Genomic DNA, 26,020 nt, shown 5'->3' on the forward strand with positions numbered 1-26,020 from the left:
TTGCAACTATGGCAGCTGAGAAGGCCATTCTTTGTGTGTTTTTTTTTTTTTTTAAAGAATTTTCAGAGCCTGATGAAATCATTAATAATATGTGTTTAATAATGTGTAATACACTTGGTGTTACTATTAATATCCTTGCCATCCAAGATTAAAAAAACAACAACATCCCAATAGAGTGAAGGAAAGTGGAAACTAATTATTGTCTTCTAACATTTGCCTCACCTTTCAGGATGAAACGAAAAAATGTTGGATGATCAACATTTCAGGTGAAGGACAATCCACAGACCATTTCAATGTGGTCATGTCATTGGCCCATGAACATTTCCTGCTTGTTGTCAAATTATTTAATAAATGTAACAAGAGACAATTCAATCATAACTTAATGTTAAAACAGCTATCAAAACATTATTTATCAATATGGGGACCTTTTTGGATTTTCGGTAGCTTTAGAACTTAAAACTGTAAAACCAGAGAATACATTGGGACAATTGTTATTGTTTACTTCCCTCAAAATGGTCTTATTACTCTTATTGTGAGTATTAGGCTTATCATTATTACTGATCACTGTTGTTGTGCAATAATATTGCAAGTTTATGTTGTATTTGAAAATTGTATGAAAGTATTTCTTCACAGTTCACTAACACTATATTTATGGATATCTATTTTATTTTTGTCACATTAATCAGTGTCTAGCACCTTTCAAAGGAAAGAATATGGACCACAAGACATTGCCGTTATGTTAAAGTTCTAAAAACTTGAATCTATACTTGTGCTTTTACAATTTCATTGTTTAGCATTTAATGTAAAAAATATACAGTACTTGCTCTACCCATTTTGTGAGCTGTTTCTTTAATACTGCATGTTTTATATACAAGTTTATATACAATATATATATATATATATATATATATATATATATATATATATATATATATATATATATATATATATATATATATATATATATATATATATACACAAGTACACTTTCTTTTGATGGTCCATTTGAGGATAAGTCATCAAAGATTACATGACATTACAGATACTGCTTCTTCAACAGACATTTAACTGACTCTAAGAAACTTTGCAAGTACATGTTAACTTACACTAACACCAACCCTAACCCCAACCTTACAGTCTACTTATAATCTAAAGAGAATTAGTTGGCATGTAGATCCAATGTAACTTAGGGCGCTTTCACACCTGTCAATCGGTTAATTTGTTCCAAAACAGGGATTAAAACTGTTATATTGTTGCTCTTTGTTCTTGGTGCGGTTCGCTTTCACACGGCAAATTTTCTAAACAGACCAAAAGCTAACTGGGCAACCGAGACAGATTCCGACACAAAAGTCTAGGTGTGAAAGCACCCTTAAATTCAACAAACGGACCATCAAAATAAAGTGTGAGCCATGTTTCTGCTGTAGGAGCTGACATTTTTAACACACCCATCGAAGAAGAAATAAGTATCACAAACTAGAATTGTCACCATTACTGAAAGTTAGTATCTGAATAGTTTCTGTAAGTTACTATTAGCATTTAACATTTCATTTTCATTAAAATCCTGAGTAATTAATACAATTTTGAAAACTCATAAAATACTTTTTGACATTCATAAAGCAGCTTTATGCAGTTTTGTGAAAAACAATGTAAACATGGATCAGGCCCGGCACTACGGGGGAGAGTTTTCATAAAAGATTAGTTTACTCAAAACTTCTGTCATCAATCTTTCAAAAAATCTTTCTGTTATAAATGACCAACACTTCCGTCATTTCAACATTCAGAACACAAATTTAGATATTTTATAATATGAAAAAGCAATTAAATTATGATATTTGTGAAATCAAAGCAATAGCCCAGAGGTCTGGTCCCCGCGTCAGGTCAGGATGCGCTCATATAAACGTGCACGCGGTGGCGTGGGTGCACTTTAAACGGGAGAAAACTGGACTAGTGAATGACATGAAGTCGAGCAGCCTAATTCATTTCATGTTTTGGTAAACTAATTGTTTAGATACAACTTTCTTGAGCTCTAAAGGGAAAAAAAACACAAAAGAAATTTGTTGTTAAATTAATTTTAGCATCTACCAGTTATTTTCACATAGTTTTTCAGTTAGGGATTAATATTAAAGAGCCCATATTATACATGAAATAAGGTCATATCTTGGTTGTAAGGGTCTCCAACAACAGTCTAATATGCATGCAAGGTCAAAAAACACTTTCATGGTCTTATAATCTGCATTTATTTTTATCTAATTATCCCAGCGACTCCTGTATGAATCGTCCAGTGATTCATTTGTTCCCAAACCCCTCCTTAGCGCGAAGCTAATGTGCGCTGATTGGGCCGATGACAGTCTGTCGCGATTGGTCGACTGCCTTCAGTCAGAGAGGGAAATGGCCAATAGCTAATCAGCAATTTAAAAAGTAATCACAGTTCATACACGCTCGATAGTGTAGAAGTGGACTTTAGCTGCCACACTATGGCGAGTGGATAGTGCCACGGATAACCGAACGAAGGAGACAGTCGTGTACTCGCCATACCACACACACACAAAAACACACACACACCTCCGGATGACAACGCTCCCGCTTCAGCCCGCACCCGCCAGGTTTTAGCCTGAGAACCCGCTCCGTTTTCTGCCCGCCGCGCCCGGTCCCGCTAGAGCGGAGAACACAACCAAATATCACCCAGTATACAGTCCAGACAGCCAAGCTGTCTGTATCAAAACACACACACAGCACAAAGTACACAAAGCTCGTTCGTTCGTTCGCTCTCTCTCTCGCTCTCTCTCTCGCTCTCTCTCTCTCTCTCTCCCCGCGCCAGATTTCTGCGGCGCGGGAATACATTTCCGAATAAATCGCGGGAGCAGAACTCTAGCACGGAGCTCCATAAACAAACAGCACGCGTCGCGTTTTTAACGTGACTTTGCACGCGATAAGATAATATATCCAGTTAACCTGATACAGTACTCGCGGTTACAAGTAACAAATCACAACTAAATACATTTGCAAGCTAGAGTAAACGAGGCAACAACTTTAACCGCACGTACTTACACTTGAGAAATGTAGGAAGAAACCCATCCTGACGTCCATCAGTTACTCTTTACTGATCCTTCCTTTAACAAACTCAGATGAAGTATTCTTTGTAGCATGTAGCTTCCAGAAGTTTCCAACTGCTTGGCTATAATGCTGATGTTTCATCTTTGGGTAGAGACTCAATATAATATCCATCTGCAGTGTGACTTCAATCGACCGGCATGTTTGTGTGCGTGTGTTTGTGGGTGTGCGTGTGTTTGTGGGTGTGTGTGTGTGTGTGTCTGGGTTACTGCGTCAGAGGGCGGGGCCTCAGGTTTGAAATCTCCCGGGTTTGCGCGTGCACGTGAAAAACTTTGTTTCGTTCGTACGTCATGGCGAAACACCTAATGAGTCGGTATCAAGGCGACTCGTTTGAAGCACTATGATTCGACTCTTTTATAGATGAATCAACAGTTTTAAACACTGTATTCTTACAGATTTAAGCCTTAGCTGGATACTTCACTTCACTTAGAGCTGTGTAACACACTACATGGAGGGGAATTTTCAAAAACCCATAATATGGGCTCTTTAAAGTAACCTAATAAAAATGTTTAGTTGGACACTGCACAGATCCACAGTAGTCTACACTACAATTAATTATAATAATTTATCATAATTATTATTATTTATATTATTAAAATGTCATGAAATATCCATGCCCAAATGTAACCAATTTTTACGGTAATAACTGTGAAATTTTTATTTAATTATTTTTTCTAGGTATATTTTTTAGGTATTTTAGGTAAGCAGAATCTCTGTTTTGTTACACTAATGCTTTAAAATGTAACTAAGTAACACATTTAGGAACTACTCTTTTAAAATAACATTAGATTGTTACATTTAACTTTTTTTCTAACATTGGCGGTTAATAGGCAATCCGTGAAACATAATGACTCGGTTATGCTGATTACACTATATTTATTTACCAATTATATGAATAGTATAATTGCATGTGTGGGCATAGTTTTATGTCTTTACCTAAAACTTTAAACATCTATATTATTTGTAATAAAATGGAAAGAAATAATGAGAATAAAATATAGTTTAAATCACTCGTTTGGTGCTAAAGCCACGTCCTTCTGCTTTTATGTAAACGGTCTCAATGATAAAGTCAGTAGTAGCGAAAATGTGCATATTATTATTACTGTAAAAAGTATATTACGGCCTTACATCAGTAACTTAGGCAGTAATGCAAAGTAATAAGAAATAATTGCATAAATAGCCTAAATGAAAGGAACATGAGGGACCAAAATCAGTCACCAGGTCTAGTGCCCCCCTATGGGATCAAAATGCCCCTCAGTTATGGCATCCTGGTAGCAGGCATGACATGAATCCATGTGAAATAGTTTTACAAGTGCAGGATTAACAAAAAATAGCTTGAATAATGGAATTAAATGTACCTATAAAAAACTGTAGATGAAATAACACAAACATAAGTAAACAAATCTAATTGCATATGTTAAAATTGTTGCAAAATTGCACTAAGCTGCCATTTGTATTTGTTATTTGTTCATTTTTAAATACAAAACTTGATGGAATGCCTTAACTGTATTAAATTTGGTTTGGAACATTTACAAACCATGATAATATTGACAATCATGATCATTTTGGTCACTGAGATAATAATGTTAATCATAAATAAAAATTTCGGTATTAGTAGATCTCTACCTCAAACCCTGTTGTGCACCTTTCCAGAATATTCAACGTGTAGCATTTAATATGGTGTACAGATTATTTTACGTTATTGAAACATCAAGCAAGACGCAGCAAAGAATGTCACTTATAAATTAAAACTTTGTTATTTTATGCAACAGCCCAACATTTAAAAGAGAAACATAAGGGTGATTATAAGCAAAAAGACCCCAGGCTATAAGGCTATATGTTTTCTTTCCCTTTTTATTTATTTGTTTATTTGTTTGGGCATGTACTGGTGTGCGATCAGAAAACTAGTATTCGCCTCTTCTTTCACTCCGCCCCGAAGCCCCAGCTGGCCCTCTTTGGCCCAAGGTATTCGGCAGGTCAAAAAAGGCGGGCCGCTGGCCCCAAGAAAGCCCCGCTGTGGCCCAATTAGGCCGCGGAAGTGACAGTGGAAACGCGACTGGCCTTTGCTCGTCCTGGCTCACTCGCTTTAAGTGCAAAAGTGGAAACGCGGCTATTGTTTATACATGCCCCAGCTATTAGAACATCTTTTCATTAGGGTTTTGCAGAGGGTTTGCATATACATTTGGACCACCATGAGGGTGAGTAAATTATAAAAATAAAATCAATCTTTCTTTTGTGAACTTATATTTTAAAATCCACAAACAATAGCTTTGCTTGTGATTTGCTGTGACTAAAAGTAGCATCACGCAAACTAACTGCATTTGCTGCAACATTAATCAGCACAAAAGAGCAGCACCTTCATCCCTCAACTCAAGCTCAAATATTACATCTCACTACTTATCACAAGACTTTCGCTCTCTCTACTTTTGACCTCATAGCATCACATGAAAGCCGGTGATTTTTTTAATCCAAATAATAAGCAAAACAAATGACATTTCAACAAGGGTCAAAATCTTACCATGTAAAAAGTCAAAAGTTACTTAAATTTTCTCCAGCACTGCTTACTAAAATTGAGTCTGAATGTGCTATTATTGATTTTTGTGTCCAACTGCTCATATAAGAAGATCACATAAAAGGCTGAATATCACATACAGACATGGAGAAACAGTGAGGATGATCAGAGCTCACACAGTAACAGCTGTCTCTGACTTATCACTGTACTACAGGGGGTTTGTCCTGCTCTCGAGCTGAAAGTGACAGCTGGCATCACAGCTGCACTGATCCTATTGTTTTTCATCTGGTGCTGGACTGAGGACAGTGTGAGAGTAAGATGAGATCAGAGATGCTCTGCTACTGTTGTCATCTCCGCTTGTCCATTTCTCAGACCACACACATTCAGTGACCCATGTGACATTTTACAGTCAACCGATAACAAAAGCAGTGTTGTTTTAATCAACTAAAGTCCTAATTATGTAGTGGAGAGAGGGATAGTTTACTCAAAACTGAAATTTCTGTCATCATTTACTCACCTTACATTTCTTCAAAACATAGATTACAAAATATATATATATATGTAATCAGTAGTCATGGACTGCAATAATAAGGAGGTGAACTGAAGCCAGTGTGTGACTGCAAGATTTGTAGTTCATGTGACCACTACTGGCAATCATAACGTAAGCTAAGCTGCAAAATGATTTCTTTAAAAATACTTTGTGTGTTGTTTTATTGTACATGTTCAGAGTAAATAAATGTTTTAAACAAATTATATTGAAAAAGAATGATAAAATACATTAGATAATAGTTTATATTCTCATTAAACATTAAAATCAACAATGAGGAATAGCCATAGATAGGTTAATGTTCATTTAAAAAACTCAGTGTATTAGTTAATAACTCAATTTAATAAAATGTTTGTGCTGATTTTATGCATTATTAGGCATTACGGTCACACTTCATTTTGATGGTCCTTTTGTTGAATTAAGTTACATTGCATCTACATGCCAACTAATTCTCATTAGACTATAAGTAGACTGTTAGGTTGGGGTTAGGGTTAGGGTTAGTGTCAGTTGACATGTACTTGCAAAGTTTCTTATAGTCAGTTAAATGTCTGTTGAAGGAGCAGTATCAGCAGATATGAAGCAGACAGTCGACTAATATTCAAGTGGACCGTCAAAATAAAGTGTTACCGGCATTTCCTAAGAAATTATCATCACTAGGATTAATAAATGATTTTGCAGTTTTCTTTACACTGATTTAAGTTAAATTACCAGAACCTTACTGTAGAGAGTAACCAACAATAGGCCTAATAATAGTCTGAGGATGCATAGTGTCAAATCTAATCATTGAATAGTACCTTACCTTTCATATTATACACTGAAAAAAATATTCAGAGATGATTCTTTGGATTTACTCAGTTTTTTTTACATTAAGTGGTTGTAAACAATTTATTTGGGCTAAATTTAAACAAACAAATTAGGTTGAACATTATTAAACTTAATTTGTTTGTTTAAATTCAACACAAGTAAATTGTTTGCAACAGTTCTGCATGCAACAATTTTTTTAGTGTAGGAGCTAACCAAATCAGCTTTAATTACACTACAGAACAAATAATCTACTACTCTATATTACCTACATTAGTGGCTTGCCAGACTTTAATCAATGGCTCACCAGACTTAATGACAACCAAGTACAACACCATACAAAGGGAGCTACTGATCAAATTGGCAGCACCATATTCTGTATATGTACTGTAGATAGATGGAAGTGTATTTGAAAACAAATTTTACACAACTTTCAGTTGTTTGTGTGGCATTTATTTGGTATTGCGCAAACAACTGCATAAAAATAAGCCTTTATCCATCAATAATATGTCTCTGTGAATATAATTAGTAAAAAAACAACAAAAGTTTTTGTGTCATAGTGCCCCATAGCATTCATTTTACATGGAAATTGCAGTCAAACATATGTTGAAGTACATTTGAAGTATGTGGTTTCACAAAAATTCACTTATTTCTAATCTGTGTTGTAGTAATGAAGTTACAGAAGTGGCCAGTTCTGCTATTTATCTAATGACAATATATAATTTACAGCTTATTTTCAGAATGGCCAACATGCATATGTACATCACAAATTAGATTGCAAACAGGCAGAGCCGATGATAATGAAAAATCTACAAACATCACAGGTTCAATGTTTATACTAGGGCTGCACGATATTAGAAAAGTCTGAAATTGCCATATTTGGTTTTTCTGTGATATATACTGTGATACAAACATAATTTCACCAGATGAATCGAATAACTCTATTTGAAAAGATTTTATTCATTTAGATAGATTGAGATGATCAAGTCTGTTTCGATCCAGAGCATTTGCATAAATCATAATAAATGACAAGCATATCTAAATACAGCAGAGCTAAGATAAAAGTCAAATAAACAGTGCTTGATGGTTTTCTGGAGAGTCTTGCAGTATTCATGTACAGAAATCGAACAATAAAATTACATCGTCATCATTATTTTAAAATAATAAAACCTAGATCATTTCATCTTTACTAAATCATTTAAATTCTGCGATGTGACTATTGCGAAAAAAAACATTGTGATATCAATGCTCAGACGATATATTGTTCAGCCCTAGCTGCAAGACTTTTAAAGTAAATAATGCCACTTGCTTCACTGACTTCACTTAGTAAACTGTGAAATGTCTCCTTTCTCCAGATGAACTGAATCTCAGGCACTGTGAGAAACAGTAAGTAACAGAGTAAAAAAAAACAGATCTAAGAACAGAACAAAGGATAAATGGGGTCTTACGCTACCTCAGAGCAGATCCACAATGTGTTCAGATGAGAGCAGTCAATCACACTATCATTCAGCTCCAATCCTGTTCTTTCTGTTTTACAGCATGAAGTCAGATATCCTACTGTCACGGAGAGATGTGTGTGCGTGACATTGATGTTTTATCTGAATCTAGAGCAGCAGACATCTGGCCGCAGATTGAGATTTGGAATAATTGGCTGTAGATTAATAATCCGACTCGACGACTGGCAGCATAGAAGAGCAAGAACAAGGCAGATTACAACCCCTAACTGTGCATCCACCCGCTGGATTACACACACACACCTAAAATGCTTCAACTGTACTCCTCGTCTAGCCATTTTCTCTATTTGACAATGATCCATAAAAGCATTCTTTAGTGATGTAATCTTGTTTTCAGACGCTCTTTTATCTGTTTATGTATTTCATATTGTCATTTCTTCCTATTCATTTCATTTGATTATTGTGCGTGCTCATCTCTGTTAAACTCCTCCATGCTGCACTGGATTAAGGGATTGTAATTCCGGCTAAACTGCTCAGTTTATCTGAATGAGGAGGAGGAGAGTGATGTGCATGCAGAGCAGGGAGGTTCAAAGGGACGACGGGTTACTTGTTCAGCTCGCGCTATGATAGGATGGAGAAAGTGGGGTGGAGCGACTCAAATCCTACATCAAAAGTCTCTGTGCAAACGAGGACAACTGACCTGATGCCAGAGGCGGAAGCACAGAGAGATCTGCTTTTTGCAAGCAAAAACAGTTAACAGCACAGAAAGGAGACTCAGGACTGACTGAAATATGGCCTGAGAGATGCTCAAAATGTAACTCTAAAAGATGGAAAGCTTAGCTTTGACTCACTGATGATCAAAATGGTTGGCACAAAAATATTAATCAGCAACTGTTTTCAACATTGATAATAAACATTCATCTATCATTACTACCAAATTAGCATATTGACATGATATCTGAACTGCCACTGAAAATTCACACCCGCTTTGAATGTTATCACTCGATTGAATAGCCTTTATCTGTAGTAATCAGCTGATAGATATGGGCCAGTAGAGGCCTTCTGCACCTACTGGTACTCCTCCAGCCTGGTAGGCTCAGAAGACTGTTATCATCCATCCACATGGTTAATCAGCAATACTAATAGAGAAGACTCTAAATCCAGATCTGTTTTACTTTACTTTGACGGTTGGGTTGGGTTGGGGTAGGTATAGAAGTTAATAAAATATAATTCATGAGAAATTTAATAAATAATATAAATATCTATGATGGTTAATCAGTTATACAGTACTAATAGAGAAGACTCCAGATCCAGATCTGTTTTTACATAACTGTGACGGTTGTGGTAGGGGTAGAAGTTAATGCAATACAATTAATGAGAAATTTAATACATACTATAATTTTTGTTAACATCCGGCCGCAGCATATGGGATATTGATAGATGGATAAATAGATAGTTGATAACAGCCTTTTGAGCCTACTAGTAGGCGCAGGAGGCCCCTACTGATCCATATCTATCAGCTGATAACCACTGGTAACACCCATTAAATCGAGTGATAACATTCAAACCAGCTGAAAATCAGCATTACTGCAATAAATTATACTGTAAAATATATTATAGAAAACAGCTGTAATAATATAATAAATTGCAACAAAACATTTAACTAATATTTAATTTATTACAACATTATCTATATTATTGTTGAATATAAGTGCTTCAAAATGCAAAGAAAATAAGCCTACTAATCAGCAACAAAATCAGCAGAATCAGTCCTAAAGCCTATTCACACCAAGCATGATAAATATAAATATATTTGAATCAACGTGACAACCAAAAAACAATCTGTTTCATTTATGTTATCAAGCAAATCTGACAACTGAATCCAGCTCGTGTATCCTAATCCATCTAATCAAACAGTAAAGTCAGCGATCGCAGTCACATAGATAAGTATACTAGATATCGCATACGGGCCCTGAGCATGCATCAATAGCGACGCCACGTTTGTACAGTGCTCCCAGGAACAAAAGTCATTCAACTGCACTAGTCAAGACTAAAGCCAGACTGAAGATGCTGGACTTTAGCACTGTGTACGGGTGTAGTAGCAAGCGAACAAAGAAAACAAAACATAAAGACAGAACATTTCATAGGTAAGACTTCGATTTTTACATTTTTGTATGTTATGAACTTTTTTGCTAAACAGGTAATGTTATTGTCTCTTACTGCACTGACCATGAGGAAATAAGCACCAACTTGCACTAAGGGCGTAATGACACTATGTACAGTTGCCTTAAACCGGGCTGAAGCACGCTTGTCCCCTCTCCAGTCTCCCCTGACAGCCTGCACTCACATTACATTCGGGCCTGGGCATGCTTACGTCGTCGATGATGCACTGTTCAGTATGCGCTTTCGCTCAGCACAGTGAACATTTCTTTAGTTTTATTGTTTTAGTGGTTTGATATGCAGTGACACACAGTCAATTATTTTTTCAAACAGATCAGCCACTTTTGAAACTCATTAACAATCATAAAGTCCTCGTGGTGCAGGAATTAGGAGGTTTGCTAAAGGTGCAGAGAGGGGTTTGTGTCTTTCATAATCTACTACAGTTTGTGTTTATTGAACAGTAAGAATGATTATTCATCCATATGAAACAGTCCCGTAAAAGTCACTTCTTGTCTTCAGTTTCGGGCTCATGTGCGCTTTGCACTCACACTACAAGCGTACCGCGCCAAAGCCTAAGTGTACTAGCTCTGGCACACCTCTTCCAACCTTGATCATAGATATATCCCTGATCATAGATATATGTATTGTATATATATCTCTGGCTCTGGGTGGCCAGTGCACCTTGGTACCACATTTATTTCAAAGCGCTACCATGTACTAAAATGGTGGCTTCATTGGCGAATTCCTTCCAATAGACAGCAATAGCATAGGCGACATCTAATGTAAATATCTAATGTCTAATGTTGCGGTCAGTGTAATGGAATAAAACCACACAAATTATTTTCCCCAGCATTTTTTAAAGAAGGCAACATAATAATGCTAAAACTAGCCGTGGATGCCTGAGGTGCTTTTTGCTTTATACATAAATTTGCCATCCTGGCTTGTAAAAATTCTGTGTTCTAGCACTTATCTAACAAAATTCTGGAGCTTATTCAACAAAATAACTCACGATAAGGGTCCAAAAACTATTTCAGCCAAATGTATATGCTATAGAAAAATATTAAATACAAATTTAGAAAAGAGGAAAAATCAAGAGAAGCAAAAAGAAAAAAAGAAAAATTTTGTTGAAATTTTACTGGTTGTAATTTATTTTGCAATATTTTGCTTGAATTTAATTGTATTATCTTTCAATTTTTTTAAAAAGTTTGGTGACTAAAATATTATATTAATATATATATATACGTTTAAAATGCACCAAAATACATTGCCTCTTCACTGAGAAATGGAGAAAAATATTCATTTTCAAAATGGGCTGTACTTAATTATGCTGAGCAATCAATAGATTCTGACTTGCTGTTGTGACGACCCCTTGTGGTCGTTGTCTGTTGGGGTTTGGACATCCGTGTTTGTGCGCGTCTGTATGCAGTTGTCTGTGTGTTTACAGGTCCAGCTGATTGTGCTGGGATTGGAAACACCGGTGTATAATCGGTTCTCCCTGTTATAAACAGCGTGTCTGTCTTGGATGTTTTTTTGGGCTGCATTCGGAGTCCGGTGGTTGCCTATTTTCCTTGAATCAGGCCATGATCTGAATAGAGCTAACAATATTTTGTTTAGTGACATGAGTTTAAATAAATATATTTTTCTACCGCAAATGCACTCATCTTCTCCATATTTGTGGTTTAAGGTCGCAACAAATGGGGGCTCGTCCGGGATCTGAACCGTCCGGGATCCGGACCTCTTGCACCCAAAGCAAGAATCATACCCCTAGATCATACCCCTAATGTATTAGCTTTGGAAGTGGTACCAACAATTTCATTTTACTCCATCTTTATCATTATAGCTGTGGTTTAAACTCAGAACTTTTAGATCTCTATTTTTATTTTCAGTTATTTTTATGGTTATGGTTATTGTTTGAACAGGCATTTATGATTTAATCTCATCATTACCAACAATTGCGGCACATGTTTTATACAGTGGATGCCCCTCCAACTGCAACCCAGTACTGGGAAACACCCATACACACTTATTCACTCACACACACACACACACACACACCAACACGGGGAGAACATGCAAACTCTACACAGAAATGCTAACTGACCCAGCCGAGACTCGAACCAGCGACCTTCTTGCAGTGAGGTGACAACACTAACCACTGAGCCACCGTGCCATGCACATTTGGTAAATGTCAAATTCAAACTTATATATTTGTTACCTTTGCAAAATACCTGCATGTCCCCAGAGCCCCTTTTTTAAACCCCTGATCTAGAGCTCTTTTTGAGCTGCTTCATCATATTACTTTCTTCAGAGAAGCAGCCTACTTCACCAGTCTATGTGGAGATCAGACATGATGGATCTGTGTGCCAGCAGAAGCTCCTGGCACAATCACTAGGGTGCCCAGTCGTTTAGTTAGAGGTGGATCTGTCCCCTACACATAAGCCCATTGATGACAGGCTGCTGATAAAGGTCCCTTTTCTCAACTACGCCCTTGTGTACGTTTGTGATCTGTGTTCTCAGAGAATGACAAGCTCTCTTTACAGAAACTCTGATGCAGATGCGCACACACAACCACAAGCACCGACACACTGTTAAACACAAGAAGCATCTCACAGTTACAAAAGAAACTCTGTTCAGAGACAGAAAGCAACTGAGAAACCAACTGCTGGATCTTCACACGTATAAATAAAGACTCATAGAACAATGTGTCAGTCGGCTTGCAGGTTTAGGCTGTCTGGGTTTCAGCAGGTGTGTGTGTCTGTGTATTTTAATGAAAGCTGGATGATTTTGCACAAATGCTTGCTTTCTAATTTCTGACTCAAAGCCCCGCTGTTTATGTTCAGTATTGCCTCAGCAAAAGTAAAGCTCATTTACACTCATTAAATATATAAATATTTACAGTAATTATTTAGACTGTCTTGAGGCTTGAGCTTTTCTTAAGCATGAAATGTAATGCCAAAAAGCTATTGAAACATTTAATTCAACAATAATTGTTCTGTGCCATGTGCACCATATATTTACAAAACCAATTATTGTTCAAAGACAATAATATGCAGAATTTGTGAGGCATTAAAACAGAAAATACATACTTTGATAATAATACTTTGGTGTTTCTTCAACTTCAGACAATTAAAGTCAGATTTACTAAACAAATTTGGGCAATTAATAAAATCAGCCCAGGTTAATTTGGAAATACATGCCTCAACCGACTTTTTTTTTTTTTTTTAAATGTAAAATATGTTGATTTTGGTACATTTCCTTGCACGTTTTACATGACAAATCCACTAGAGGATACTGTCTACATATTAGTGACTCTGTAATATGTTACTTATGGCCCGTTTCCACTGAGTGGTACAGTATGGTATGGGCTGCTACGGGGTCACCTTTATCAGGCTTGCGTTTCCACTGCCAAAAGGGTACCAATGGTAGGTGTAGTATACCACAGAATGTTTCAGTCGATGTCATTCTCGTTGGAGGAAATATCAAGGTTAAGCTGTATGGGTCATTCACATATAACATAAGAAGCATTTCTGACAGATGCTTTATACACATGAAAACTTGTGTATAAATGTTTATTACTAACATTTCATGATTTGATTATAGCTGCAGATCAATTATAGTTCGAAATAGCCCACTGTAACATCTCCAATTATATTGAATAAATAAATAAATGCAACCTACATGAACACTTACAGACCCTTATATTATCCGATATGTTACAGACAAATTACACACAGCACACATTTAGTCCTTTTTTGGGTTCAAAAACAACAAGCAACATACAGACAAGTCAGTGTAAACCTCTGATATGCATCTTTAATCTTCCCCAGCACATGTGACCTCTGTTAGAAAGTAATTCCATCATTCGGAGTTCATAATAGTCCAAAAAGGGATGATAATAGTTAAACATTTGCAGTTTGCAGTATTTAACTTTGCTTGATTTATTATTGACCTAGATATTACTGTTACTATATTAATACTACTATTAGTGAGGGGTGAGGCAATACTTTTAAAATAAGTGGATCTTGGTGAAATAGGAATGGGCCTTAGTGCCTACTCTTAAACTAAGTGTATGATGACTAGTTTCTTATATTAAAAACTGCATATCGAGAAATGATTCAGGCACATGAAATTGTACCATTTGAAACTTTAATAAAAAATATTTTATTATATTATTTATACAATGAAGACTCTGAGCGAAGCTGTGGCGCATTAGGTAGTGCTGTCGCCTGACAGCAAGAAGGTCGCTGGGTCGCTGGTTCAAGCCTCGGCTCAGATGGCGTTTCTGTGGGGAGTTTGCATGTTCTCCCTGCTTTCGCGTGGGTTTCCTCCGGGTGCTCCGGTTTCCCCCACAGTCCAAAGACATGCGGTACAGGTGAATTGGGTAGGCTAAATTGTCCGTAGGGCATGAGTGTGTGTGTGATTGTGTGTGTGGATGTTTCCCAGAGATGGGTTGTGGTTGGAAGGGCATTCGCTGCGTAAAAACTTGCTGGATGAGTTGGCGGTTCATTCCGTTGTGGCGACCTCGGATTAATAAAGGGACTAAACCGACAAGAAAATGAATGAATGAATGAATGAAGACTCTAATCATAGTCAATTCAGATCAACGTGAATTCTTACCAAATAGAGCTAATTAAGTCATTTTGTCAAATTGCATTCATATCACAAAATGTATCGCAGAAAAACAAAACATTGCGATGTCAGATTTTTCCAATATCGTGCAGCCCTAATATAAAGCTACCCTGTATCTTCATACAACTTGAATTGAACCATTCTGTGTATTACATTTATCATGACTTTCCAAAAAGATGAACTATCCCTTTAAGAAGCTGTATTTTTCAAACTGGAGTTCCCATTATTTAAAAAAAAAAAATCTATATTTCTATATTAATAACTATTGTTCAGCAGGGTATTAGACTTGTTTCTTAATAACGCCCCATAAGCAAAAGCCATCAGGCCGATCTGACAGCGATGACCCTGTTCAACACATCAACCAGCTGTTCCTGCGATTAAATGTGACAACAGCAATATTGTTAATCTTCATATAAATGCTTGACTGACACTGACACTAACAGTGAGTGAAAAGAGTGAAATGCTTTAGGGAACATCTGTATGCTGTGTTTCTGTGATCATACTGTACCTCCAGCACAACTTCACTGATGAAAACCTTGAAAATTGAGTGAATATTAAGACACCGGGCAGGATAATGAACAGATTTCCCCACAATAATAAAAATCTGTGTGGTAGAATCAGCATAACAACTTTTCCAGCAAACTGCCTCGGCTTCAATTGGCTTTTCTTCACACTCATCTTATGACCAGAACATATTCTGCTCCCTAAATCACCATAAAAGCTGCGTCAGCATCCTCGAGTTCAACGCCTTCTGCCAAACCTGCAGAGCTGCTTGAAAATCATTACTTCATTCCTACGCGGGAAACACAACAAGAAAAGGGAGGCGAAACTCTGATAGCACAGCAGGTTTCATTACTCCAGAAGCTCAAGAGATCTTTCATGACAACTCTTTTCCCTCTGGCTCAAACAATACGCTGGCTGTCAATCATCGACTCCATACTGAAACTGCTCCAAAGGCTGAAATGCTGGGAATTTGCTGTCATTAGCCAACTGTTAGCCATAAAAGCATGATTGCAAAGCTGTGTTTGTCTCTCACTGTGATACGCTCATGAATAAATGATCAAATCAATTCAAAATACACTATTAACGATTCTTGTAAATTATACAGTATTTAACTGTAATACAATTATGCAATATGCTACTGTATTTTAAAGTTGCATTGTGGAAAATATACTCCTGGAGCTATTAAAAAAGTTTTTTTTTTTTCTGTGAATCAAAACAGTACAAATTAGACAGTATTTAAGTATTTACAGTAAAACGCAGTGTTTAAAGTAAAAAAAAAATGCACAGTATTCAGGTATTTATAGTAAAACAGTATTCACTGTAAAAAGTATTTAACTGTAATATGTATTGTAGTTTACTGTATGACAATTAATGTATTGTACAATTACTGCTACTGTATTTTAAAGTTGCATTATGAGAAATATCCTCTTGGGGATATTCAAAGAGTATTCTTTTAATTCTCTGTAAATCAAAACTATACAAATTACACAGTATTTAAATATTTACAGTAAAATGATTACACAGTATTTAACTATAAAATGATCAGTAGTATATTGTATATATTTTATGCAGTATGTTGCTGTATTTTATGATTGCATTGTGGAAAATATTATATATTATTGGCGCTGTTAAAAAATATTTTAAAATTCTCTGAGAAACAAAATACAGTAAAACAATTACACAGTATTTAAGTATTTACAGTAAAAACAGTATTTACAGTAAAACATACACAGTATTTAACTGTAATGTGAATTTTAGCTTTTTGTATGACAATTATGCAGTATGCAACTGTATTTTAAAGTTGCACTGTGGGAAATATCCTCTTGGCGTTATTAAAACAGTATTTTATAATTCTGTATTTTGTGATTCAAAATACAGTAAAAAAAAACGAGTGAAAAACGAGTGAAACTTCAAAGGCCAATCATAGAAAATACAGTAGTTTACCATTTTGACTGTTTTACCCTAAATAGATAAATGAACAATGAATTACAGGGTAATATGCTATATTTTACAGTAAAGATTTATAATTCTGTAAATACATAGACAAGATTAATTTTACTGTATATTCTGATACAGTATTTTTGCTGTAAGTTTGATTTATAGCAAATTGCTGGCAAACTGCTGCAAAAAGTGACCTTAAATGCATCAGGAAATTGTAAACAGGCAAGAAAAATGCAATAAAAATAGAAAAAAGCTAAACTTTGAAGCTATAGTATCTCATTGTAGCAAGCAGGATTGCAATGATATCGGCTGAAAAGCGCATTGAAAACAAAGTTTACCTTGTCAAGACTCACCTGGATCACACACCACGACCAACCTGACCAACTCCCACAAGACAAAAGGTGAAGGAAATGTAAAAGGTAAGTAGTAGTGTGTGCTGTTCTGCTGAGCTGCTCAGAGGGTGAGGGGTGCAGAGGAACGCATCACGTTTAGGGGCTTAGAGGAGGAGTGCTGGGAGGGACAGAGGGTGGAGTGAAGAGAACGAGAGAGAGAGAAAGAGAGAGCCCTCAACGCCTCTGTTTTTTTTAAACTCATTACAGACTTTCTGAAAACCCCATGAACCGGCCACTGATGGAGGGAACGCCTACTTTATCCCTCCTATCCTGGTTTTGCTCCCTCCTTTCTCACTCGGAGCCGTTTCCCAACAATATTGTGGTGAGATTAGTGAGGAGGGGGCTGAGGCCTCCTAAAGCTTCTCACCACACTGACATTATTGAAGAGAAGAAAGGAAGAATATGGAGGACCAGAGCAAAACTAATTACAGAAAAATCCCAGAAACTATGTGGAGCTGTTGAGAGATTTGTTTACAGAAACTTAATGATCCAGTTTTGCCTTATAGGAGTCTTGGTGGAGGCTGCAGTTTTTTAGATTTAAAATTGAAATTAATAATGTTTAAAAAAAAAGGTGTTATACGAGGAGGTGAAACTCAATACAATCCAAATATGCTAAATGTACAGCAGGAGCAGATGAGATTAGAAGAGATTGAGCGATGACGGATGAGATTAAGATGTAACAGCATCTCTAAACCAGATGTGATGTGAAGTGATGCAGCGATACTCAATAAGAGGTATTTTTTCCAGTTAAATCAGTGACAGGAGATTTTAAACACAGGTTTATTTTAAATTTGAGGTCAAATTAGAGGATGTTAAAAAAAGGCAGATTTATATTGTTATTGTAAAAAACATATGTAATAGTAAAAAAAACTGAACTGTAAAAGATAATTAAAGATATCTTGGTACTCTTTTAGGGTAATAACATTTCCAGCAGACCCCTATATTTTATGTAAAAAATTCCTAAATATTTCTCAGTCGTAAAAAAAATGTAAATATGTTGTTACTAATAATTGCAACAACCAACTGCACAAAGATTAAAATTAGAGATGCATCAACAGGACTTTTTGGGCTGATAGCAGATCCCAATATTGGTGAATTGTACACAGTATGGCTAGTTTTTCAGCATTCAATTATTATAATTTTGCTATTCAGTACTTCTTTTAACAAAATTAACTTTTATATAAATATTAATAAACATAATGAATAAAAGCAGTGCTGTTGCAGTATGCTTTCCCAATGCTGATATTTTGCATATAGACACAAGTATGATATTTTGGTTTTTGCAAGTATTATAGGACTTTGCTTTGAGCAAAAAGTTGGATTATTCAAAAGACGTGTTCATTTCCTTCATTCGCTCAATCATTTTTCTTTGGCTTAGTCCCTTTATTCATCAGGGGTTGCCACGGTGGAATGAACCGCTGACTTATCCAGCATATGTTTTACACAGTTAATTAAGTTTATTCAATTCACTTATAGTCTTTGGACTGTGGGGGAAACCGGAGCACCTAGAGGAAACCCATGCGAACACAGGGAGAACATGCACACAGAAATGCCAACTGGCAGGCGGGACTCAAACCAGCAACCTTCTTGCTGTGAGGCGACAGTGGTAACTACTGAGCCACCGTGTCGCCCTTATTTCCTTCATGTAATTAATAATTGGTATTGGTATCTGATTTTTCATGTTAATGCAACTACACTGATAGTTTTAAATTACTTAAAATCACTAATAAAAATACCAAACATCAAAGTCAAAGTTTTCCATTAACAAAAAAAAGGTTTACTGGTTGCCTTAACACATTATCAACACTATATATTTTAGTCTATGATCTGAACAAAAACTGCAGACTAAGAATGAAAATGTAAATCCACCCCTTAGGTACTGCTAATAAAATAGAATAACAAAGACAAATCTCCAAATTGTTTTAGGCAGTACATGACGGTAAGATGAAAAGGAAACACCATCAAACCATATCCAAAGACATTCATTTCACTTTACATTTATTATATATATACATACTTACACCACCGGTCAAAAGTTTGGGGTCAGTAGGATTTTTAAATGTTTAAAATAAGCTTCTCTTGATCAACAAGACTGCATTTATTACATACACAAATTGTAAAATTGTGAAATGTTATTGCAGCATAAAAAACTGTTCAAAAGTAGTTTATCATTTAATTTACTCATTTATTTTCAGCTTCATTACTCTGGTCTTCAGAGTCAATAATAATAATAATAATAATAATAAAAGAAATAATGACTTGAGTAATCATTAGAAACTAAATATAATAAGAAAGCAGTTATTTAAAAATATTATTTGATAAAAAGAATATTTTTCTCAAAGAAAAAAACATGAAAAAAACTGACCGCAAACATTTCACTAGTAGTGTATAAACAAATCTATGCAGTACTTTTCCAAATTGCTGTAATAAAATGCACATTTCAAGAGTTCATACTTAGCTGATGATTAATAATAAAGCTTGTTTGGCATGCTGTCCCAAAAGAGAGCATGGAGCTCAAGCAATGCTCAAGCTCCTGGCTCCCTCCTGTTTGCAGACATGTCAACTTGGCCAAGTAAAGACTTGAACCAGTGACATTCTTGCTGTGAGGCAACAGTGCTAACCACTAGGCCTCCGTGCCACCATATCACAAAAAGTCGTAGGGGTGGAAAGAGGGATTGTTCAAAACAAAGATGGCTAAGGTAAGATACTCTGGTCATTTATAGTGATTTTCATGCATTCATCATTTATGCTTGCCTCTCGTTAGAAAATCAAAAATTTGACGTGGATTTGTTGACAAGAAGGAGCTCCACCCACACACTTTTCTGATTGGCTGTAATTTTTAACTGGTTTTAACCTGTCTCGTTTTCATATCACATCTGGCGTGGATGGATAATCTTGTGTCATTGCATCTGGTTAAGACACTGTGTATAATGAAAAGAGTCTAAACACTGCAGAGTAGTGATGGGCTGATGGCGTGGGCGCTGCGGATAATCCGTGGGTCTGGTGGTGGGGTAATAAAAAAATATATTATGATTAATTGTGGGTCGGTTGCGGGTGGATGTAGCGGGACATGGCAGTGGACCAGCGAAAAAGCAGACAGTGAGCTTTGCAGAATGGGAAGATGAGACGCCTAAAATAATGGATGAAGTGCAAAAGTAGCCTACTGTTCAAAGTTTCAATGAGAGGAGTCATCAGAGGAAAATCTGCTATCGTTCTGGGAGAAGGAAGATTGTTTATTTCCACAACTGCAGCGCCTTGCGAGGAGAATCTTCATTTCTAAAACAAGCAGTGCGAGCAAACGCTCATTCAGTGCAGCTGGCCGTGTTTGAAGGCAAGACGGAATTGCCCGAATCCAGGCACAGTAGAGGCTATTCTGGCTTTGCACAGTGCAAAGAAAAAGGCCAAGCAAACATAACATAGCTGACGTTTAGGCTGAAGTGGCACCTTTTTATCTTGTTCTTGTATCTGTTAAAGCTCAAATGTCTTATTTTTACTTTCTGTATCTATTTGAAAATGAAGAAAATGTTGTCTAAAGACAAACTTTTGTTTTTATAAATAAATGTTCATTTAAAAACATTTATGGTTAACGTAGGCTACTATTTTACTATCAGAGATGTGCAGTCGCAGATTATAGCTCACTGAATCTGCTGTTAATATCTACGGTGACCTATCATCATCATGCCTAAAACAAAGAATTAAATTATTAAAGTGACGATTGGGTGCGGGTTGAATATGGATATATATATATATATATATATATATATATATATATATATATATATATATATATATATATATATATATATATATATATATATATATATATATGTATCAGATAAAAAATATGTGTGGGCAGGTGGCGGGTGGATGATTAGTATGAAGCCGTGGATTCGGGTGTCATTTCAGCTGATCCGTGCATCTCTACTGCAGAACATCAATTTAGGCTGCATAAGCATGCCTGCACCATCTGGAGGCAAAACACAAACACAGCCTAATGCAACGAAAACACGTGACCTCTGAGTGAATTATATGAAAACAAGAGAAGAAGGAGAAAACACATTTGAAAGAAGAACATAAGCCTGGGGATTGGTTTCAAGACTAGCTCACAAAATCTCAATGTGTGTGAGAACTCAGATAGTCACCACATAATCTGATCACAGCAGCTTTGTGAGCGCTGCCACTAACGTCCTGGGTGGGCACGGTGGGTAAAGAGTCAATCATGGATGACTTTCCCAACAGCACCAGCACCTGGCCCTTCAATCAGCCTCTCAGTTTCCCAACAGGCAGGAAGAAACAGAGTAACACGAGAGGAGAAGAGAAGGAGAAGGATGAATAAACCCTTACAAATAACGTCCTCCACTCCTCCATCTGAGAGGATTAGAGCTGCTCTAAAGGTTAAAGCTCCAACTTCTGTTTCTCATAGGATATCTGCAGAACGCCTTCACTTTTACACCCCTTCCTTTACACCGAGCTGATCCTGTGACTCGCTGAAATGACATGCTTCACCTGCATCTGTGTCCACACTTTATGTGGAAAAGCAATCTGAGTAAAGCGTAGAGCACACTGTGGAATTTTGACACCTGAGGCAAGTTTTGCAACATTTTCTCTTATCCTATAAACCAAAATCTGTTGTGTTTGTTCACTAGTTTGACATATTTAAAGACTGGTATTTAATAGCCATTGATGGAATTCTTCCAGTGTCAGAAGTTTAAAGGCAAGTCCTCTCCATTCCTCCATTCCTCCATTGGTCTCACGCAATCATGTGATGCGATTTTCTGTCTTCAGAGTTCACCAAACTTAAACTTTGCAACACAGTGAACTGTGAAACTTATGCACGAGCTTGCCTTTCCGGCATGACACATTCGCTTACGTATGAAAAGAAGTCTGAGGCAAAAAGTGCAGTGTGATTACGGCTTTAAGCCCCCGGTCAGATCACACAATTTTTTAGCAAGTTGCAAAAGTCTTTATGTCAGATTATGCTATTTTTTCTTTAAAAAATCTTATCAATCTTATGTGGGTAACAAATGTGCCAGACTACACGTTACTTCATGATTAGTCATCCTGTGGCGTCTACGACAAGAGTTATTTCCCAAAAGCAGTCACAAGTGTTGCTATAACAATATTTCTTATCTTATTCCTTTCAATGTTTATTTTTAATCTTATTTCAATCTCAATCAACACTGATGCTTGCAGGCAACTAATAACTACATTTTTAAGGGCATTCATTGCGACATGGATATGATCAAACTAATGATTTCTTTTTACTATTAAGATATTTTCTTTGAAATTTAAATGTATATTTTCCTGCCATGGGTTGCTTATTAAATCTCTTGCCTGAACTTGCCGCGAGTGCATTAATGAAATAACGATATATTTACAAATTTGCAAATATATGGCAGAGGTTTGTTATACAACAATTACAGTGAAGCATTAATTAAATCCTTATTTTCCACAGTGGGAAACAAATCATCCACCCACAAAAATATAACTTGTATGATTTTCGTTTTGAAAAAATTTGGCTTGGTGTAAATTGTATCTTAATTTGAATGAATCTTTTGTTGGTCAGTTATCTACTGGATAAACAAGAATAACGAATAACATCTGAAGTGAAGTGCTTCAAAACCAGTCATGCTTCAGCGCCAAAGTTAAACTTTTCCTTTTTAATGACAAAATTATCCATTGCTGATGAGTTTCATTTTAATTAGTTTAATCAAGACATTTGAATATGTAGAAAATGCTCCTACAATTTATTCACAGCACTGACGTGTTTCCAGATTACCTCGGAAGAACGAACTTGCTCAAAAGACTAATACAACTCAGAAATTCGTTGTGAGAATGGAGATGTCTGCATATCTGTGCCAGTCTATCAACTTTGCATAAAACACCTTAATATTTTAGAAAAGGTGAAGTTTGCATAGCCAATGCTATTCCACCCACAACTCACCCATAAATAAATGGGACCCAGGACATTTTTAGCTAAATCTGTGGTCCTTGATTCGTATAATCCAAGTCAATGGCCAGCCGTGTTAGAAATTAAAATAAACACATACAAACAAGTTCATATCAATCACTGGGGTCGTGATGATGCGCTGGGATATTATGAAGTAAAAGGTCTGTGAAAGAAATTGAAAATTACTTTTTTTTTATTAGCTTTAATCCATAGTTTTAGAGTTTGGGGTGTGTACATAAGAAATATGCCAAAATCAGTGGATACAACACCTGTCAGGCTTGTCTGGATTTCATTTACATTTTTTTTATAAATAATTCTTTTTGAATTTGACAGGATTGTAAGATTAGTTTAAAGTGACTTCACAAATTATTAATTTTTAAATTATTAAAAACACATCAATTCGTTTTGTTTTTGGCTTAGTACCTTTATTAATCAGGGGTCGCCACAGCAGAATGAACCGCCAACTAATCCAGCATATGTTTTATGCAGCGGATGCCTTTCCAGCTGCAACCTATCACTGGGAAACATCCACACACACTCATTCACACAGCACACTAGGGACAATGTACTGTAGCTTACCCAATTCACCTATAGCACATGTCTTTGGACTTGTGGGGGAAACCCACGGCAACATGGGAAGAACATGCAAACTCCACACAGAAATGCCAACTGACAAATACTATTTAGAAACTTCCAGACTGACGTGTTGAGGCTTTGTTGAGGTCAAATTTGGGCCCCTCTCCTACAAAAACACACAACTTAACAGTAAATCAGACAACAGAAGCCAAAAAACAAACCTTTTTGCTGCACCGACATCACTTTCATGGTCAAAATAAATGCTTTAGCCTGTTTTTGTTAAAAGAGACTGATCCACAGCATCACCAAATGTGTCATGGATTAATGATGTAAAACATGTCTTTCATACATTTTAAAGAGAACTGACTGCCATACAAGCTGGAATGAATGACCATTAATTGAAATCCAATATTCACAATATAGCTTGTAACATGTTCAAACGGTGTGACCAGTTACTATCATAAAATTGTATCAAAGTGAAAATGTGGGTTTCCTCCGGGTGCTCCGGTTTTCCCCACAGTCCAAAGACATGCAGAACACGTGAATTGAATAAACTAAATTGGCAGTAGTGTATGTGAGAATGTGAGCATGTATGGGTGTTTCCCAGTACTAGGTTGCAGCTGAAAGGGCATCCGCTGTGTAAAACATATGCTGGATAAGTTGGCGGTTCATTCTACTGTGACGACCCTGGAGGAATAAAAAAACTAAGCTGAAAGAAAATGAATGAATGAATGAAAATTTGTCCTCCAGATATGCAAAATAATATGGTCAAAAACACTGTGCCACCTAATAGCTATTCCTGACAAATATATGTGCCGTTCTAATTCAGTTGTTTCATTTGATTTTATCAAGTTAGTTTTGAAGAAATATAATCTTATTTTCTGTCATCAGGATGTGGCAGCAACGGCAAATTTTTCTGCTTAGGCAAGCACTTCGCAGACACTTTAAAACTGACACTTGCGCCGTGGCTGCCGTCTTGTCAAGTGTGATAGATGAATGAATTATTAACCAGATTAAAAATCCCCACCTGCCACTGAATTTTATACTGCAGTCCAACAAACAAAAAGTTAATATTGCACAACTTGTTTGAGACACAATATTTCTACTTTGTTTTTAGGCTTTTGCACCCAACTATCAGCATTTCAGCTCTTTGACAGTCAGTGCTTTTTAGCTGTTTATGAACAAACCACTTCTATGAATGATTTAGCTAATCACTTACTGTATGAAATAAAGTCAGTTGTCTCCTATTACTGGTGTGACAACATAACCTGCTGGAAGATTAAAAAAGTCCCACAAATTTAAACCAACAGCACTTACAAACAACTGATCATCAATAATCACTCAAATATACACAAGGAATATTACTTTTCTTAATGTTTTTCAACAGTTTTTAATTTGAGATAAATTCAAAAATGCTTCAAATCTTATTAGAAATATAGTTTGTTTTAAAGGGGATCTAATAACTTTTATAAGTAGTGTAAGCACATTTGTGTGGCAACAGTGTGTGAATACAACCAGCCTCTAATGGTAAAAATAATAATAAAAATAATAATAATAATTCATTTTTTAATTACACTTGATAAAACTTTTATTGAGGTTCTCCCTTTGTACTTGTTACAAGAGGGGAAAAGCCCCGCCCACTAGTGACTATCTCACCCTAATTAGCATAAACAGCCCTTAGTGAGAAGCAGGCGTCTACCATTAGTTTTTACGTGCTGAAAATAATGTCAGCGACTAAGAGGATTTTAATTGTTGAGTTTTAGGATGCACAAATGTTTGAGATACTTCTGTTCACATTTTCACTTTTTTACAGAGATAACATTAGTTCTGACTCCTGATTAATAAAGGAACTAAGCCGAAAAGAAAATGAATGAATGAATGAATGAATGAATGAATGATAGTCCTGTTTTGAATATGCTGGCTATGGTGACACACTGTACACAC

At 36.2% G+C, this 26,020-nt stretch overlaps 1 protein-coding gene across 7 annotated transcripts in view; it reads right to left on the reverse strand.

The window, feature by feature from the left end:
- Positions 1 to 26,020, reverse strand: part of nhsl2 (NHS-like 2) — a 145,409-nt gene that overhangs the window by 72,134 nt on the left and 47,255 nt on the right. The window contains exon 1 of one of the 7 annotated variants that reach the window (XM_087261763.1): positions 17,512 to 17,620. The exons of 4 other annotated variants lie outside the window; for them this stretch is intronic. The gene's annotated coding sequence lies outside the window, so the exon portion shown is untranslated. Of the gene's footprint in view, positions 1 to 8,424; positions 8,970 to 17,511; positions 17,621 to 26,020 lie in introns of those variants that run through there. 2 more of the 7 variants (XM_087261761.1, XM_087261762.1) reach the window with 2 other exon arrangements.

This window comes from Danio rerio, chromosome 7 (assembly GCF_052040795.2).
Source record: "Danio rerio strain M-AB ecotype USA chromosome 7, GRCz13ab, whole genome shotgun sequence".
In the NCBI taxonomy this organism is placed as follows: domain Eukaryota; kingdom Metazoa; phylum Chordata; class Actinopteri; order Cypriniformes; family Danionidae; genus Danio; species Danio rerio.